A 21,228-nucleotide genomic window follows, 5' to 3' on the forward strand; every position below is an offset into this window, starting at 1 on the left:
TCTCTCTTACACATGCCCATTATTACAGAATTCTAACATACACATGTTAAAAGGCACATCTGGAGAGGACCACCACTTCAGGGAGGCTGTCAAGAGCCCAGAGTATGGCGCTGTGGGGAAGTTAATTCTCAGCACTCTTTGAGATAGTGCAGGAAGCAAAGGGATTGATGACTCAATGAGGGCAATTTAGCAAAATATATCAACAAGACGTCGCATTCGGCGACAATATTGTGACTATTTCCCCATTAGTCTAGATCTCATGTGGGCTTTGAAAATGCCCAAATCGCACACATCTTCTGAGCTGGTGTATCCGTGGCACAGAGTCAAATCCCAAAGCTTCGAAAAAGACTGGCTGCTTTTCAGAGCTCACAGAAAGCTCCCAGGGTCTTGCTTGTCTTTCAAGTACTGTACAGTCTCCTATTTGCCCAAGTCAGGAGCGAATCTCTGTTTCCTCTGGACTCCACATCTTTTGTCTGTTTACATCTCCCCTGGAGCACTCTCCATGGCTAACTTGTTTTGTCTGCCTGGCCCTTTCCCCATAGGCTGTGAGCATCTCAAGGGCAGGAAGAAAGCCTCATCCGTCTCTGTGTCCCGAGAGCCAGGCACAATGATTTGATGTGAACTAATCTCCCACCTGTATTTGTTGACCCAAGTTAGCTAACATCAAGTGAATGCGAATCTTGTGCTTATTCCTTGCCTGCCGTGGGGTGGGCCAACACACTTAGCTGGTTTTCACTGTGAGCAGCCTTCAAGGCATTTTGAAAACAGCGGTTTTCAGGGGCAATCACTTTGAAATAGGCAAAGTGCTCAGAATTTGTGAATTTGGAATGCAAGAAGATTAGAGGCTAATTCAAAACCTTGGAAAATAATCAGGCATTACATAGTACATCTGTTGTCACTTGTCTAAATGCAATGCTTCTCTTATCTCCCACCTTTAGTCTTGATTGTTTATCATTTAATACGGCACTATTTGGTAGACTCTTAATATAGTAGCATGTAGGTTCCAGAGCTTCTTACAAACCTCTGGAAGGTTACACTGGTTTGGATCAATGAACGGGGTTGAAAGGCAGCCACAATGATTCTCAAGTTTCAGTCCCTTAATTCCATCTGAGTTTATTTCTCATACTTGAAGAGTCCACTGTTCATCAGGGCAGCTCTCCAGGGCTGTGATTCATATGTCTCAGTGATGGAGATGACGCTCACATTAAGACTCTGACTTCTCAAGACAAAATTAAAGCATGTAGGGATGCTGAGTCTTTGTACCCTGTGCTTAGGCACAGAAGTGACATTATATAAGCCATAGCACTGTAGACAAAATCAGACACATGCACACACCTCTCCTCAAGGAAGCTGAGAAGCATATTCCTCTATGGTCCAAGAAGAGAAGGAAGCTAGATTGGTGAGCTCTTAATGTCCACTTAGAAAGGGTCACACAGGCTTTATCAGTTAACGATGCACAAGTGATTCTCCCATGAGCTCACACACTTGGACAGTAGCCCAGCACATGCACCTAACAGAAAGAAGCAGGCAGAAGAAGCCACTTGATGCTCCCACTGAACACTCACCTGAGCAGAGGACCTAGGACAGGTCCCCCACATGTCCTGAAGCAGAAACCCCTTCCACAGAGCAGAGGGGAGGTGTAGACTTCCGGCCTTTCTCACCTATGACTTTATTTTTTAATTTTATTTCATTTCTTTTTTTAAAGACATATTTATTTTGTGTGTGCACAACTGAATGCATGTATGTGCCCACATGCATGCAGATGATCATAGAGGCAAGAAGAGAGCACACCCCCTTTACCTGGATTGGCTGCCACCGATAACTGGAGTTAAAGATGGCTGTAAGGTGCATGATGCAACTATTAGATTTGCCTAGGTCTTCGGCAAGAGCAATGGTGCTGTTAACCACTGACTTTTCTCTCTGGACCCTCATTTCTCCTTTTCCTTTTTCTTTCTTTAATTGGCTTACAGAGTAGAGATTTCTCTATGGCATTTTCGTAAGTACTTAGCTTTGGTTGACTCTCCTCCCACCCAGTCTGCTCTCCTATTTCCACACTTCCATACCTGCTGAAACCCTTCCAGTCATGGTATTTCCCCTTCCACACTCAAGTCACATGTGTTCTGTTACCCTCCCTCGTCTCCTCTAAAGGCTCTTTCTTCTCCTCTCACGAACCCTTAACCAGAAAACAAAACAGAAGTCAACTCTGAGAGGTTTCAGTTCTCTCCCGACCTGTCAGAACACGATCCGGGAATTCTCCGCTTGAGGAGAATTCTAGGTGCTTGTGGGAACACTCCGAGAAAGCAAGACAAGAGTCTTGTGACCTCAGTCCTTCAAAACATGAAATTGTTCTTGGAATGTGTTTTCATGCTCCTCCCAGGTGTAGTGGAAAGGAGTGATTTTAATTCAGATTATTCATTATTACTTGCTGTTTCAAAATCAAATGTTTAAATGTCCTCTATGTGCCTCTACGAAAAAAAAAATTCTTGCCAAGTGTGGCTTGTCCTTGCGATTGTGCACAGCCTGAACTCGTAAGAACTTTGCTCATGTGACTTCTCTTAACCTTCAGAGTATAAATTATCTGATGATCTGTTTGCTACTGCATAAGACTTCAGTCCACCTCATTGGCTTAATTCTCCCAGGTCCTACCACCTCTGGAGTGGTGACAAAAAGCAACTAATTTTATTTTTCTATTTGGTTAATAATATTATAACTCGGCATCTACAACAATTCTCTTAACAATTCCATAAATCCTTAAAAGAAATCCAAATGCAAAAAAAAAAAAAAACCAGCTCAGATACTCTAAATCCTCTTTATAAACAAATAAATAAATAAATAAATAAATCCTCTTTACAAAGAGATGGCTTCATTTTGTAGCCTATTGAGATTATTATTACTCTAGTTTTATAGTCAAGGAAACAAAGGCTCAAAGAGATAAGTCAAATGATGTAGCCAGTGGTTATCTCAACCCTCCTCTGTCCAACTCACAGGAAACCCCACACAGTCACTTCACATCAAGTAGAACTTGCACATGCTGGCTGGCAGCTAGAGTTAGACTCTGTATTATGTGAGAAGTGTAACCAGGAAACCAGTCATCAGCATGATCACAATACATGAGGACTAGTGTACAAAGGACGTGACTAGAACTGGTGGGCTTGGTCACCACACCCAACTTCATTTCCTAGTAACTCACTGATCAAAATGCAGCCTTGTCACATGGGGTCCAGAAAGGCACTTCCAGCCCATGATGAGATAAGCACTCAAAATATTCCCATAACAATTAAGGAAGTGTGTATATAAAATAGCTATTATTTTGCTTGATAAGTTGTAGAATACTTGTTATTACTCTATTATAAAAAATGAAAACTTAAAAGAAAAATGCTAATGAATATCAGATAGCTAATAGAACAAAGGTAAACAGGAAGATAATTCTATCCATATGGCTGAAGCGACAGACCCTTAGCTTCAGATAAATGCTCATAGAACTTTACATAATCAATTGTGTACAGCTATGGAGAAAAAAACTAAACAGAGACATTCAGGAGCCAGGGTGGTGACAGCACACACCTTTAATCTAGCACTTGGGAGGTAGAGGGAAGTGAATCTCTGTGAGCTCCAGGCCAGCATGGTCTGCATAGTGAGTTCCAGGCCAGTGTGGTCTACATAGTGAGTTCCAGGCCAGCCAGAGATACATAGTGAGACCCTGTATGTAAAACAAGAAAGAAGGAAAGAAAGAAAGAGGGAAACAGGGAAGAGGAGAGGAGACAGAACTCTTAAAATTATGAGCAAACAGAGAGAATAGTTATAAATGATGCTTTCTAAGGATTTTAGTTGAGAACAAACCTTCTCTCATCTTATATCTGATTTTATGCACATTGTCAAGTGCTACTGTACACAGCATTCATATAAGCAGTGTAGGTTCATTGTTGCTGCTGCTGCTCTGCCCAATAAACTGCTTAGTTAACAGTGCTCCAGGACTCAGCGCAATGCCTTGCAGGCAGTCTCTCGGGAAGTATTTATTGAATGAATAAATGCATAGGGAACGGGACAAAACAATTCCAAAACTGAAGCTGAACCCCTCTGAAGGGAAGATCTCCTTTCCCTTGAATATTACACTGTGATGGTGAATGTCACATGACAGTTTGACCTAGCCAGGGAAGCCAGGCATTCGGTCAGACATTCTTCTGGGTATGTTCACAATGGCATTTGTGGGTGAGAGGCACATCCCAAATGCATAGACTAAGTAAAGCCGATGGTTCTTTCTGAAGTGCTGGGTCTCCCACAGTGCCCTGAAGAGAACCCAACAGTGGAGTAAGACAGGACTTGTGGCAGGCTGTGGGCTGGGGCATTGTCTCTTCCAGCTGGCAGATGTGGCTGAAACATTAGCTCTGCTTAAGTTTCAATCCTGCAACATTGAGACTGAAACTCCCATTGGATCCTAGGCCTCCAGCTTCCCCATGGTGGATCTTTTTTTTTTTTTTTTTTTTTTTTTTTTTTTTTTTTTTTTTTTTGGTTTTTCGAGCCAGGGTTTCTCTGTGGCTTTGGAGCCTGTCCTGGAACTAGCTCTGTAGACCAGGCTGGTCTCGAACTCACAGAGATCCGCCTGCCTCTGCCTCCCGAGTGCTGGGATTAAAGGCGTGCGCCACCACGCCCGGCCCCATGGTGGATCTTATGCCTTTCATCTTCACCATCACATGAGCCAATTCCTCTCTATATCCTGCTGGTTGTGTTTCGCTGGAGCAGCCTGACTAGTCCCTAGCTACAAGACATATTTCCGTCAAGAAAGTAACTGAGATATTTACCCATCCAATGGAGGGGGGCATTGATGTACCCAATGCTAAAATGAAGATGCAGATGATTGTTGGGGGAGGTTGTTGATTCGTTTCCCATCTGCCCAGACTCGAAATAATCACACTGAAACCATATTAATGCAATACTGTTTGGCCAATAGCTTAAGCATATTTCTAGCTAGCTCTTACATCTTAAATTAACCCATTACTATTATTTTATATTTTACCACGAGGCTCATGGCCTACTGGCGAGGTTCCAGATGACAGCTTGCATCTTTCTCCTCTGGCATCTACATGGCATCTCACTGGCTCCACCTTCTTTCTCCCAGAATTCAGTTTAGGTTTCCCGCCTAGTTCTAATCTGCCCTATCATAGGCCAAGGCAGCTTCTTTATTCATTAACCAATAAAAGCAACACATATACAGAAGGACCTCCCATTCATTAACCAATAAAAGCAACACATATACAGAAGGATTTCCCACCCCAGATGATTTAAAAAGAAGAAAAGAAAAACGAAACAAAAACTGCAGGCCACTGAGCTGGCTGGAAAGATCTGTTGACCAGGGACATTAGCGTGTGTTGGGTTGAAGTGTGAGATGGTCTGGGAGACAAAACTCAGGGTCATCCCAAGGTGCCCTCCTCTTCTTGTTTTTTCCCTTCTAAAGCCAATTTTCAATTCTTACCCTCATTTTTACTGAAATAAAAGACTCATACTGCAAAGGGCCATACTTCATTCACTTCACTTGCTATGAAGGAATCCTTTTTGTTCAAAAGACTGAGCACAAGGACTGGGCTGTCTGGCCCTTTCTGAGGGGCACTTTCCAGACTCTCAGTTCAAAACATCTGCAGGGTCCCTGTTCACAAACAACTAACTTCTTCCCAGTTTAACCCTTCAGTCAAAGGACCACGAAGCACAACAGTATCTACTATTTAAGGAAGCTAAACTTTATTACAAATTCTCCTTCTTCACTCAGTCATAAACTGTAAAGTGCTACCTGCTCGGGGTTCTTTCTATGTAGCCAAGCTGTGCTGCCTTTGACTTGGGTGCGGAGGAACTTCCTCAGTAATGAGTGTCTGCCAGCGCGCCATGCATACCCTGGCATCATGATCAAGGTATGTTTGAACTCAGCCCTGAGTTTGTCAGGTATTTTTCTCATTACAGTGGAAAACTTCCATCCCCATAACGTGAAGCCGACTCTGTTGGGACTTCTGAGACAAGGGTTAGAATGACCATTTCCTCCAACTTAAAACAACACACTTGAAACAAATAACAGGGAAGAAATGGCCATGCCAATGGCATTTTTGAAGGGGAATGAAGCTATATTTTCAAGAAGCATCAGAAAATAATGGAGCTTTCAGTTCAGCTGAGATAATAAAGTATCTGATACAGATCTGCAAGTGTAGGGGCAGGACTGGACACCTAAGAAATAGAGAGACAGTCAATAACCGTATGCATCTTCCTGTATCTGATTCTCATACAATAATCAGGATTACAGCATCCAATCTCATTTCTGTGTGAATGTTCTTATTGAAGCATATCCTTCACACAGACACCTTCATGAAAGCACAACTCTTTGAGTTTGCACTAAATAGATGCAACCTGACTCAAGAAATAAAAGTGTCAAAATCCACTACTGCCTTGACCTTGATGCTTGCAAAAAGCTAATTTTGAAAATAGTTTTTTCAGCTTTTATACTTTTGACATTGGAAGGATAGACAACTCTCCCCTTCCCTTTACCCAGAAGTCCACTGTGAATTTTCCCAAACACCCGTCTAACAAGAGCATCCCCAGCACATGCCTTCTCCAGACTCAACATTTTTTTCTCCCACTTGGGAAAGGCTGTTCCCCTTCCTGCACAGACAACCCATCCGTGGATGTTGCACATAGGAAGATAAGATGGATTGAGTATCAAACTGCCCTCCAGGAATATGACTTCCACTTGGAAGCCACAGCTCAGGAAAATGCCCAGCCTGCTCACATTCTCTGCCTTGATAGAGAAGCTCAAAGAAAAACAGAGACAACATAATCCCTTCCCTGTGCTGATATCCTCATTTACATCCTCACCATATTAATTTTCTTTGTTTCAGCTTGATTCTAAAGTCAAGGAAGGCTTCCTGCACAGGCTGAGGCATGCATTGGATGGCCTATCATGTATAAATGGTCTAATACCATCCACTGATAAAGTCAGTATGACACCAACACTAAGCTATTATTTTTCAAATAACAACAGTAACATTTAATTAGAGTTTAACCTAGCAGCTTGCTTTCCCCTAATGACGTACAAGATACCACAGTTCCCTGAAACATGAAAGATCTACATCCAGAGTAAATACCACATGTCAAAGAACTGAACAGTCCTAGTGACTAATTATGCATCTCACCGTCATTAATTAGATGCCATTCAAGTAGTTTGGGCAGTGGGGACAGTAGGATTTTGGTCCTTCATATATGATAACAAGTTAGACAACGTCTTCGTTAGGCTATCACAACTGCTTTATAATAAGGATTTGACTGAGTGAGGTGAGGCCCCAAAAATTATCTCCTCAATCAGTGAAATGACTGATTATGTTTCTTGATCCCATTTCAACAAAAAAACATAATAGAAGAAAACCTAGCACCATCTCTGACACATAATAGGTTCCTTGTAAACTGTAGTTATAAGCTTAGTAAATGTCCGCAGTTTTAAAATGTCTATCTTATTTTTAATTATATCTGTGTGGTGGAGTGGAAGGTGATGACCTGAGTACAGGTGCTCAGAGAAGCCAGAGATGTCAGATCCCCCTGGAGCTGGAATTTTAGGCAGTTGTGAGCTGCCCAGCATGAGTATTAGGAACCAAACGTTGGTCTTTTGAAAGATCAGTCTGTGCTCTTCGCTGCTGAGTCATCTCTCTAGTCCCAAATGTTATAGTTATAAATTCAATCATTGCCATAGCCCAGGCTGCCCTGGGCTGTGGGGAAAATCATCCTTCTCACTTTAGCCTTCTGAAGTCAGTCATCTATTACACACACTCATTCACCCAAGCCACACACATCACAGGGTACACGCACTCATTCACCCAAGCCACACACATCTCAGTGCTAGGCATGGCTTTCATAGATAGGGACCGCCAAAAAACTCCCTCCTGGCAACTACAATGTACAGTATTAGAGTTTCTGAGAAATTCTTCAAGGGAAATATTGTTACATACATGCAGCTAATCATACACACACATATTCATAATTATGCATACATGCATACATGATACTTACAAATAAAAAGATAACATGATACATATTTGAAGCTCAGACAATATATAGATATAGATCAATTCACAGATGATAAATGATAGAGATTAGATAGGTAGGTAGAAAGATGATAGATAGATAGATAGATAGATAGATAGATAGATAGATAGATAGATATTAGATAGATAGATGATAGATAGATAGATAGATAGATAGATAGATAGATAGATAGATAGATAGATAGATAGATAGATAGATGATAGAGATTAGACAGACAGACAGACAGACAGACAGACAGACAGACAGACAGATAAAATTTTGGTATTTTCCTTGGCAGTGATACCTTGCTGTCACAGTCTTCTGTTCCCACTATGACACAATGGTATACTAAGGAACACTCTCAGTCATGGAGAAGGATCACACTGAAGATACCCTGACCAAGATTTTCTCCCTACCTACACTCTAGCCAAGATCTGAAGTCTTTCCTGACTTTATATCAAGCTTGGCCCGTAAAGACTTGAAAAAAATCACTTACATAGTTTCTAACAGTTCGAGGCTCCATCCTCAGGTTTACTGACCCTTGACCATCTTCAGGTGCCTTCCAGAGGAAACTCGAAGCTTCCAGAAGAATGTCTTGTCTGTTTGAAGAGTCTCTATAGACAGTGTTCATCTCCCACACTGTATGGGAGGGAGGAGACTGATTTCATTGAGTATCACTTAGCAACCCAGACAGGTTTCACAGAGGCCAAGTCCTCCATTCCACCTTTTATAAATTGTCACTTTCCAGGCTGTCCTGATCCTCCCCTGACTCCTTCCTACTCTTCCATCCTTCCTTTAAGATGTCTAGCTAGCTCTGCACAAAGTTCTGTTTTTCCATCTATTGCGCTAGCACACTATTGATTGAATCTGTGCTTACCACTTCGGTGTCTGTTTTGTTGATCTTTGACAGCCCATCAAAAGTCCTTTTCCACACCAAAGCACCATCAGGCAGCACTTGCCCAGCTTGACCCCAAAGGATCAACTTGATACAATGCTGAGGCTCTGGCAAAGTTTGAGATTACCCTGTCGCCCAAAAGCAGTCACCAATATGCTTGTTACAAATTCCAGAACTCCCTTGGAGTCACACAGAGCTAGCTAAAATTCTCGCTGGTCCTTTTAAGGTCACTGTAGAATCTCTGTGGATCCAAAGGGTCATGGTACGAATTCCTAAGTGTGAAGAAGGTAGGGTCCCCCCGATGTTTGCTCTCTAACTCGCCTGTGTCTGTGTCACTTCTCAGTCTCGGTGCTGCTCTCTGTCACTCAAGATGCAGATATAGAAATCAGCCTTCCCTTAACTGGGGAAAGGAAGGGACCAGAGAGAAAAACTTTAGCCAGCAGGAATCAGTCATTTCTTTGAAGCACATATGATGTGTATGCAGAGACACACACACATACCCTAAATATTTTTCCAAGCAAAGGAAACATTGTGTGGCAAAAATGGACACTCCAGACAAATTATGAATGCCCTAAGTGTTATTCACTTTTGATCCACCTCAGCAAAAGTGAGTGCTGTCTTTACTATAATCTCCTCAAACCTTTGTGTGGACAGGTCAGCTCTTTACACCTTTAACTTTCAGGTTAAACTCCAGGTCACCAGTTCTCCAAAGGGGATTTCATGGCATGACCTATGATCACTAGCAAGTGATTACACTTTCAAACACCAAAGTCTTCCTCTGCCTAAACCATATCCACAAGGATCCCAAGGAAAATGGCCTTTAAGGAAGCAGCTGTGACATAAGGAGGTATTCCCAACCTTCACCTGGCAGTCCTCCCCACATATTCATCTCTCTCTACCATAGTATACAATAATGCCCCCAATGTACAATTGGAGCCTAATTCCTAGAATCTGAGTATATGATCTCATTTCACAAAATAAGATCTTACAGATATAATAAAATAGGAATAAAATGGTGAAATTACACTTAATCAGACAGTTGGGCTTAATACAACTATAAATAAAAAGACAACAAGAGGCTGAGGAGATGGCCCAGTAGGTGAAGCATTTGCCATGGAAGCATGAGGACCTGAGTTTGAGCCCACAACTGATGTTAAAAACATATTGGGTGTGTTGGGGCTGAAGAGATGGGTCAGTGGATAGAGCACTTATAGTTCTTACAGAGGATCCAGATTTGAGTCCCAGGCCCCAGGCACCCACAACTCCAGATTTAGGATACACATGATACACAGACACACAAAATACTAATACACATAAAATAAAATGATAAAATTTTTAATAAAAAATGTTAACGGTGTGGTGGTGTGCTTTTGTAGCCCCAGGTCTGAGATCGTGTAGGATGGCAGACCTTAGAGCTTACTGAATAGACAGCCTGACTAAATAGCAATGAAAGATCCTAGGAATGTAAGATGGATAGCATTTAAGAAATGATACCCAAGGTTGACCCATCTTCCACACGTATACATATGAGAGAGAGAGAGAGACAGAGAGACAGAGAGAGAGAGACAGAGACAGAGAGAGAGAGAGAGAGAGAGAGAGAGAAGACATGATCTAAGCCAGAATAAAGGAAGCATGACAATAGAAGCTGAGATCAGAATAAGAGAGAGGCCTCAAGCCAAGGAAGGCAGAAGGAACACAGCCCTGATGACTTCTCCTGCACAGCTGTGATGTAATAAATTTGTAAACCAGTATCCTTCATAGAGCATACTCTTTATACAATATTTAAATTTATCCATTTTTAAACTTATTATCTGTTTAAACTCATCCGAAAAATGTTCATAGAATCGGGGCTTTGACAAAGTTGTTATGTATTTTTCTAATATATGTCAAATGAACATTATAATTAAGTCTATTGTCATAACCCCCTAATGTCATGCAAATGGCAGTGTGTGTCCTGCTTTAGAAAGCTCTGGACAAAGTGTCCAGGTCCTCAGAATGGAGAACCAGAGTTCTACATATGCTCTCCCTCTCACCTTGGCTGGCCTGTATGATGTGGATTCCCATCTATATGCTATGAATATGTTTTATTAGCATTGGTGAATAAAGAAGCTACATTGGCCTATGGCAGGGCGGGCTATAGTTAGGTGGGAAAACTAAACTGATTGCAGGGAGAAATTAAGCAGAGTCAGAGAGATGTCATGAAGCTGCCAAAGGAGAATGACACCAGAACCTTACCAGTAAGCCATGGCCTTGTGACAATATACAGATTAATAGAAATGGGTAATTTAAGAGCTAACTAGGAATACACCTAAGCCATTGACAAACAGTGTTGTAATTAATATAGTTTCTGTGTGTTTATTCAGGTCTGGGCAGCCAGAAAACAAAAAAGCAGTCTCTGTCTACAAAATGGCACCAACATGGGACAACTACATCCAAATAAAACTTGAGAGAACTTCAGAAGGGATTCCAGACATAAAAGAACAGAGTTAAGTAGGAATTCTTAGTAGAATCATTTTCTCAGGTGGGCTCTGTTTTCTAGGGCCAAGCAGAGGCACAGTTACTTTAAGAGAGGCTTCCTGACTCAGCGTTAACAGTTAAAAAAACATGCAGCTCTTTTAAAAAGTCTTAAACTTTTTTTTGCTCTTTTTTTTATTTAATTATTAAAGATTTCTGCCTCTTCCCCGCCACCACCTCCCATTCCCCCCCTCCCCCAAACAAGTCTTCCTCCCTCCTCAGGCCAATAAGCAATCAGGTTTCCCTGCCCTGTGGGAGGTCCAAGGACCACCCACCTCCATCCAGGTCTATTAAGGTGAGCATCCAAACTACCTAGGCTCCCACAAAGCCATTACGTGCAATAGGATCAAAAATCCATTGCCATTGTTCTTCAGTTCTCAGTAGTCTTCATTGTCCGCTATGTTCAGCGAGTCCGGTATTGTCCCATGCTTTTTCAGACCCCGGCCAGCTGGCCTTGGTGAGTTCCCGATAGAACATCCCCATTGCCTCAGTGTGTGGGTGCACCCCTCGCGGTCCTGAGTTCCTTGCTCGTGCTCTCTCTCCTTCTGCTCCTCCTTTGGATCGTGAGACTTCAGTCCAGTGCTCCAATGTTGGTCTCTGTCTCTGTCTTCTTTCATCGCCTGATGAAGGTTAATATTCAGGAGGATGCTTATATGTTTTTCTTTGGGTTCACCTTCTTATTTAGCTTCTCTAGGATCACGAATTATAGTCTCAATATCCTTTTAAACACTTAAATGCTGTTTATAAACAGCCACCAGCATGCTTCTCCATCATGAAGCTAGACTCTCAAAGCCACAGCTTTAATTCTAGCCATATCGCTTAGCAAATAAGACTCATGCAGCCAGAAAAAGAGAGATACACTGTAAAGACAGATTCAGATGAAAAAAAAACTCTAAATAGCTTACAGTGTGTTTAAAACTATGTGTAGGCTTGTGAGAGAAAAGAAAAAGGTTAGAAAAAGCCCTTAAAAAAGAAATATAGTTGGGTGTGGTGGCACATGCCTTTAATCCCAGCACTCTGGAGGCAGAGTGAAGCAGATCTCTGTGAGTTTGAGGTCAGCCAGGTCTACAGAGTGAGTTCCAAGACAGCCAAAGAAATGCAGAGAAACCCTGTATTGAAAAAACAAAAAATAAAATAATAATAATAAATATTTATATATAAATAATATAATAATATAATAATAACATATTATATTATTTATATAGAGATTATATCTATATATTGTATAATATATAATACAATATATAACTAAATATACATAATAAAAGAAATAGAGTTTCTTTTTTAAAAAGCCATGTAAAGATGAAAATACACAGAGTCTAGATACTGTGTTTTGGGATTGTCTTTGAATTGTTTGACTGTTGAGGAAGAAAGAACAGCTGCTAAAAGACATTTGATTATAAATGCTGCCAGATTAATCCAACCTATATATTTTGAAAATGCCTTGACTTCAAAATTTAAGTAAAAATATATGCTACTTTGGAGAAGAGGTTTTGCTTTTTGTTTCCAAAAAAAATGAGAGGCTGTGGATTCATTTTGGGTTAGGAAAATAAGGTTTGATCAAGAAGACCCCCTGAAATTTTTCTAAGGGGAACAGATGGTCCAGATGATTCAACATTTCAGAGCACCTCTGCTGCAGTTTACTCTGAGTTCTACATACAGAACAGCTTCAAGATTGCTCGCTGAGATGATCCAGGCTCACAGAATACTCCAGTCAGAACTTTACCATAATCTTAACTTTCCTTAAATTCCCATAAGATTATCAGTTCCTCCAATTACCATGAAGTAGCCTAGAAAACTATGGCCCCATTTCCCCCAAAAATGGACTATGGATGTTTGTCTTTGTTTAGATTGTTGGTTACAATTTATTATTGATAATGGTCAGGAAAAAGTTAAACAAAGGAGATTAGATTCAGAGTTCTTGTTTTGAAAAGAAAAAAGGGGAAGTGCTATGGGATAATGCTCCTGTATGCTGTAAAGATTTGTCATCATATTGTTTTTAAAAACCGCTGATTGGCCAGTATCCAGGCAGGAAGTATAGGCAGGGTGATCAGACTAGGAGAATTCTGGGAAGAGGAAAAACTCAGTCTGTAGTCACCACCCAGAGGAAAAGGAAGCAAGATAAAAATGTTGCACTGAGAAAAGGTCCCAAGCCACATAGCTAAACATAGATAAGAATTATGGGTTAGTTTAAGTTGTAAGAGATAGTTAACAATAAGCCTGAGCGAATAGGCCAAACAGTTTAAAATTAATATAAGCCTCTGTGTGTTTCTTTGGGATTGAACATTTGTGGGACTGGGCAGGACAGAAACTTTCATTTACACCTGCACATAGACTCTCCCACTCACGGGGACTGGCCTTGAACTCGGACTCACTTTCATACTCTTAGTTCTTTGTTTCCTCCTCTGAACAGGTCAGGTAGACCTGCTGATACAAGGACTCTGTGGGCCAGTCATGGCTGAGGAGATCACAGACTACTAGGCCTGTGTCTAGCACTAAGTACATCCCTTTCATCTTCATTCTCTAGCAATCTGTGACCCGGGAAGCTGAGCTTGACAGCAACAACAGTAGCAACCCTGTCTTCCCATTCTCATGTTTCCTGCTGCGGTTCCTTTGTGTTGGGTTTAATGGACATTAAAAGCCACTGCTTAGCATATCACTCCTCTCCTCGGGGACCACTGACTTATGCTCCTAAGGCACAATGATAAGTCAACAGAAACCACCAAGAAAAAGTCCAAAACATGTGACTTAAATTATGCCTCCAGGAACTGCCAATAGGTAGGATTAAATGTTCCAGGACTCAATGACTTCGTCTTTAGATAGTGAAGATTCTAATGCATTCAATGTATCAGTCAAAAATGGCATATGCTACCTGGTGATGTAGTTCCATATAAAGAGTGCGCCTAGCATGTACAGGGCTCTGAATGCTTTCTTCAATATCACAAAAGAGGGGTGGCATGTTAGCTCAGTTGGGAGAGTGTTTGCATCCCAGGACCACAAAAACTGGACATGGTTGGGCACACCTGTAATCTCATCACTAGGGAGGTGGAAGGCAGGAGGTCGTCTTTGGCCACATAACAAGTTTGAGCAGAGATAGAGAGGGAAATGGGGAGAGAGAGAAAAGGGGAGGGGAGAGATTTCTGCTAAATTTCCCAGCACCAAGCCTGACACTGACACTAAGTAGTCAATGAATGTTAACGGAGCCTAAACTGGGAGCAATAGCCATTTTCTAAGTATGCAGAGTGACAGAGCCTACACCAGGTGACCAGATCTTTTTCTGGGGTTGGGGTGTGTCCTCGAGGAGTGCACTGACTTTATACAATTCTTTGTGTTGTGGTGACCCACCCCCAGCATAAAATTATTTTATTGCTACTTCGTCACTGTCAATTTGCTACTGTTATGAATCATAATGTAAATATCTGATATGCAGGATATCTGATTTGCAACCCTCAATGGGGTCGCAACCCACAGGTTGGGAACTGCTCGTTTAAAGGCACTATTTTGAGATGTTTAGGAAGCATTTACTATGTTTTCAACCAATTTTCATTTCAGTGAAAGAAGTAAACATGAGGAATGTTGTAGGAGGGCACAGGGACAAGAAAAAGTCCGCAGGCACAGGAAAGAGTTTCCAGCCTGCGAGCTGACTTAGGAACCCCAGGTCTGCATAGACAGCTTGAAGGGACCCTTGTTTCTCACTGCACGCCCCATCGCTAGTGTGCATCTGCTGCCAACGCCTGCCCCCTTGTGGAAATCTTTCAAACTGCATGTAGCCTTCACAATGCTTTTTGAGTAAATGGTTTCAGTGATTCAACAAGCCCTGTGACTTACAAAAATCACTAGCCCAGGATATTACATCCAATGTAACAGACAGCAAGGAGCGGGGCCAGTTCTCCTGCTCTCACGCCCTCGATCCCTCTCATCTGCACTCACACCACCAGGGCCAGCTCTTCTACTGTTTTGCGCAGGCGAGGTGCAGGGCCTTTCTGCATGGCTGTCCTTAGTGAGGGGCAGCACCAGCTCTTTTGTTCTCGTGCGCCCCACCCCCCCACCCCCCCGCGAAGCCGACTCTGCTGCCTGTCAAGATGGCAAGGGGTGGGAAAGAGGAGGGCCTATTTCCCTCACCCTTGCCACCCCATGGCATATGAGGAAGGGGGTAGGGACAGCTCTCCTGCTTTCACTCCCACAGGCCTGGCTCACCTGCCCCCACGCCCTCCCCAGCCCCCTGCCAGCAAGGTCAGCTAGTGTGCTGCCCCAGCAGAGTGCAGGGTTCCCTCTCCCATATGCTGCAGCTGGTGAGGGGCAGGGCCAATTCTCTCACACTCACGGCCTGTGGCCAGCTCTCTCACCTGAAGGGAGAGCTCATGGCAGATGAGGGGGCAGTGCTGGAGAGCTCGCCTGGGTGGTGAGGTAAAACTGACGGACTGACCAACACTGCTACTGCTCAGGCCCAGAACCGGGACTATGAGTTAGCCCCTCCCAACATCCACCTTGTCTATGAACTGCTGGCGTGTATGAAGGGACCAGACCTGCAGATCCAAAGCTACAGGACCTCCATGACACAGGACAACAGCAGCAAGTCCAGAAGGAGTCCCAGTGAGGGCCCAGGATCAGGGTTGTAGCTAGTGGAAGCCAGAGGCCTTGAACCAGACCAGTGACTCATTCAATTAACAAGTAAAGATGTGGAGTCTGACTCACAGGGCCACACTATAGCTTCTACGCTGAGATTTTTGTTTGGTTTTGATTTTTTTTTTTTTTTTGCTTTAGGGGGAGGTTGCAAGGCCAGAGGGTATGAGAGAGGGGACGAGATGAGTGGATCAGGATGCTCGATGTGAAATCCACGAACAATCAATAAAAAGTTTTTTTAAAAAAAATCACTGAGCAAACACATTTCGTGATGCGGCACCTGCCTCCTGAGTGTGCCCCTCTGGCTGCATTTCCATCAGCCTGTATTCTCCCAGAAGACACTGCCAGGGTTCCTTGGTAATTAAACAGATGAGGTAAACTTGGGAGTCAGACTAGAGCTCAGAACTGAACCAATGCATTCCCAAAGCTGTGCGACTTTGGAGAGGTGAACTAATCTCTCCTGTCTTGTTCCTCGCGTGTGAAATAAGCACATTAACCACATCTGCTGCCTAGAGTCGTTGCAGTCAAGGGAGAAATCTCCCCAGGAAGGTCATGGCCCCCAGTCCTACCCTGCGGGCTACTGCAGACTCCGGAACTTTCAGCTTCTGGATTAATCATTTGTGAACCACCCCACAACCGATGAAGCTGCCTCTGCTGTCGAGACCCTGCAGTCTGAAGCACTTGGCACAAGCACAGTTTGACAAAGACAACAGTAGAGTTTTAAGCCAGTTCACACTGCACCCACCTGTGGTTGTTTTTCACTCGTTTGGATCTGTCCTCTTTTAGGGGGCCCGACATGCAGCTCCCAAATAAATCACAGTGGGAGGCTTATTATTACTTATGAACAGTCAGCCTCGGCTTGGCTTGTTTCAAGCCAGCTTCTCTTAAATTGTCCCATCTATCTTTTGCCTCTGGGCTTTTATCTTTCTCTATTTCTGTATACCTTACTTTACTTCTTTCTCTGGGGCTTGCTGTGTAGCTGGGTGGCTGATGCCTGGTGTCTTCCTTGTTCTATCTTGCCCGCCCTCCCTTCTTTTTCTGTTTATTCTCTCTGCCTGCCAGCTCCGCCTGTCCTTGCTCCTGCCTTGCTACTGGCCGTTTAACTCTTTATTCGACCATCAGGTGTTTTAGACCGGCAAAGAATCAGAGCTTCGTAGAGTTAAACAAATGCAGCATAAACAAAAACAACACATCTATCTTTACCTCCTTAAACAAAGCATAAACAAATGTAACACACTTTAAAATAATATTCTACAACACCCCCGACACCACCCCCCCCCCGCAAAAGGAACACTAAAGATAAGGGTTTGGGGCACTGGTTTATTTGGAAAACTGGTCTGAGGGAAAAGGACTGGGGGCAGGGAACCCAGGAAGAAAACTGGGGAGGCAGCAGTGAGCCAACACATTTCACTTTATGCAGTTGGGTCAGGTCAGTACTAGGCAGTTGACGAGGCTCCCCCACCCCAGTCCCTGGATCAGCAGAAGGTGGTGGAGTTTCCTGTCAGTTGTTTAAACCTCTGCACGGAGTTAAAGCAGTTCAGTGTGCCCCACTCCAAAGAATTCCTCGAAGGGAAAACTCCAGGAAGGCTGATAGAGAATGAAACTGTCATAGTAGGAGTGCATCTTGTCACTCATAGGGGCATGCCAGGTGTGTGGCTGTCCTTCATTGTTCCTGTTCTCCCGTCTGGAAAACAGGGAGTTGACAGAGCCTATCCAAAAGGGCCGTTTTGAGGGTGAGGTGAATGGTGTGAGGAGTTAGAATGGTGCCTGATGCATGGTGGTCACCATGTGTTTTTCTGTCGCTTCTGAGACCCACAAGTGAGAGTATCAGTCCCTGAATCAGCAGCTATGGCACCTGGCCTGCCAGCCCACTTAGCCAGATCACCATAACAGGGTGCAGAGTTTCATAAAACAGACAAGGTCTGCTGTTCACTCAACAGCTAACAAGAAAGATGGACAATATACAAATGAGGACAAATAATTAACTAAATGAGGAGAAACCAAATGAATCTGATTTCTCCAACAGAAGATGGCACTGAGGATTAAGTCACACGCATAAATTGAACCTCCTCAAGGACAGGAGAGACGTAAGAACACTGTGGTTCTTCCCAAGTACTCAAGTTCAAGTCCCAGAACTGACTTCAGGCTGCTCTCATCTGTAACTCCAGCTCCAGGGCCTTCTGGCGCTCTCTCCTGGCCTCTGCAGGCACTGCACTCAATAGTCACTCAGACAGACAAGGAATATAAAATAATTATTATAAAAAAAGATCTCCTATGACCAGCATTCCTAGCTCCAGTTGATAAATTGGTACATTTCCATCTAGCCTTTTCTACCTCTGCATGCACAATATTTCAGCATTATGTTATAGCCTCACCAAATCTCAGAGCACTGCTGAAGTAGCCATAACGGGACTACAGCGGTTTCAGCGATGGTGAAATCTTCAAAACCGTGTCTTCATGATGACACTATGTTTAGTGTAATTGGGATGACATCACCTGTCATATGTGTACCATACAACATTATGCCGTGAGGACTTTCTCATATCGCTAGGAATTATTTCAAACTGAGATTCTTAATAGCACCATCATAATTATTATTAGCACAGATGTGCTGATTAATTGAGCTGCTTATTGGCAGTCTGATGGAGTGCAGTGCCCTGAAAGCTCACCCAAATGCTGGCCTCTGCTACTTCATAGCTGTGTGACGTGGGGTCAGGAACTCTCCTCGGCAGAACAGGTAGAGGAGCAGAGTTTCCTCATGGAGTTATGGAGGTGAGGGAAGGCTCATGATGTAGATCCCACACCAGGAAATGTTAGAGAAATGCCAGTGTGGTGCTTATTTAACAGCAGTCGACTGTGGGTCCTCAGGGTTATTTCCAAGACTCTAGTCATTTATAACACAGAAATTACATTTGTTACCAGTTTCTGACCTGGTGTCTGGTTCTTACCTAGCATTTCGTGGGATTTTTAGCTCAGGTGATGTGAAGTTTTGAGAGTACTGAGAGAGACCACTGAATTACTTCCCAAAGAAGCTCTGTTAAAATGCCTTTCCACACACACTAAAATAGAAATCGCCCTAATCGGACGTCTCCCACTACTACTGCCTCCTTGATTCAGGGCATAGTTCTGAGGTGACTGATGAGATGGAACATTCTAGATTTTCTTTCATTTAGATTCACAGCCCATATTACTTATCCATGGATAAAAATAGTTTGGAAAAAATAGTATAAAATTCTCCCAGAAATAAAGAATACATCCAGAAACCTGAGGAAATTTAAGCATAGAATCTGGTTTCTTAAGAAACTTAGGAAAGGGACTTGTTTAACTCAAGAGTGTCTTAGGTCCCACAGATGATTTCTTAATGCTAAAAATATTCTAGAAAATCATCAGGTTTCTACCCACAACCCTCTTCCCAGAAATGAACCCAGAGCCCCTCAGAAAGGGGATATTAACATTCTCGTTTCACTGACCAGCGTGAACATATGCCAGCAGAATTTAATATAAGTGAGTCATATGAGTAATGGAAAAATACAGAATCCAAATGAGATGAGATACCACATTTAGCCATGACCAGAAGCCCCCACCACCTCAGGCTGAGAGTCAGAAGGAAGAGTAGACACCCCACAGAGTTGCTCCAGAAGGAGGGGCTGGCCAGTAGGAGCTGGGGCTGGAGATGCCACCACAGCAGGAGGCACTGCCAGTGAGCTGTACCAGAGCAGGGCACAGGGCACTTCATCTCCACCCCTCTCCCTCCACTCTTCCACCAGGGCTCTCACCCCAGCATCCTGATGATTAGACAACAAAAAGTAACATAATTTACAATGGGCAAAGGAGCAAAACAGACATTTCACCAAAATACATGTCCAATGGCCAGCAAGCATATGAAAAGATAATATCATCAGCGAGGGAAATACAAATCAGAACTGCACTGAGAGAACGTGTGATACCCACTAGGATGACAATGACATGTGAAGTCTGGTGTGTAGTGCAGCAGAAGTAAGTGGAAGATCTGAGTCCCACGCACGCTGACTTCTTCAGACTCCCTGTTTCTCTCTCCCAATGCTGTGGGTGAGTTAGATTCAAGCTGAACGCTGCAAGATAAAGGTCTCAATTGCCCACCACAGGCTCCCTCCTCGCCTTCTACAGCCACGCCATGCAGCTCTGACCATTCCCAGAAGCTGTGAACCAGCCCGGCTTCCAGAGACACGCAGGCCAACCTCCCAGCCAGCAAAACCCATTTTGAGAACAATCAGGCTGAAAATGAGCACCTAGGGGCCACAGTCGAGACAGGCTGAGAGAACCTGAAAGCCAAAATTCAAAGTACATCTATCAGTCCAGCTCCTCTTAACTTTAGTATTAGAGCCTACCAGTGAGAACAAAGCAGGGCCCAAACCTGGTAGAGCCTTCTAGATTACATTCAAGGACTAAATGCACAAGACTCCCCCACCAAGAGTTAACAGTGTCTGGGCAGCAATTGTTCTCCACCAATACTAAGGCTCACTCATCTCTCATACCTGCTACCCTACTGAAGCCTCTCCTCAAGATCACAGTGCCAGTGGCCACTAGCTGATTCAGCCTTCATTTCTCTTCCCAGCAGCTTTTAACACCCCCCCCCCAATCCACCTCTCCTTGACGCATGCTCTTCAACCCCAGCACACTGCATCCTTAGTTCTCCTGCCTCCCTGCCTGTTCCCCATCAGTGTCTGCTGTCCTCTGGATATGGTCCATGACCTCTGTTGATGTGCTGAAGCTTTAACCCCTCATTGATGATATGTGGGCCCTTGAGTCTCCTGAAACATGAGCAACATGGACCTTTTTGTTTGTAGCTACCAGCCTCCAGTATCTCCAGTGCAGTGTCTCAGGATAGACTAATGTTGTTTATATTACTCTCTGTGTGTTTAAGTTCACTTTTATGTGTACGGGTGTTTTGCCATCATGTACGTCTGTGCATCACATGTACCTGGTGCCCACAGAAGGGACCAGATCCCCTAGAACTGGAGTTATGGGTAGATGGGAGACACCATGGGAGTGCTGGGAATCAATCCCAGAGCCTCTGAAAAGAGCAGCCAGTACTCTTCACCAACGAGCCATCTCCCCGGCCCCTCTATATTTTAGCCAACTCAAGCCTTGGTCTTCTCCGCCTA

The sequence above is a fragment of the Chionomys nivalis genome, chromosome 6 (genome assembly GCF_950005125.1).
Source record: "Chionomys nivalis chromosome 6, mChiNiv1.1, whole genome shotgun sequence".
Classification (NCBI taxonomy): domain Eukaryota; kingdom Metazoa; phylum Chordata; class Mammalia; order Rodentia; family Cricetidae; genus Chionomys; species Chionomys nivalis.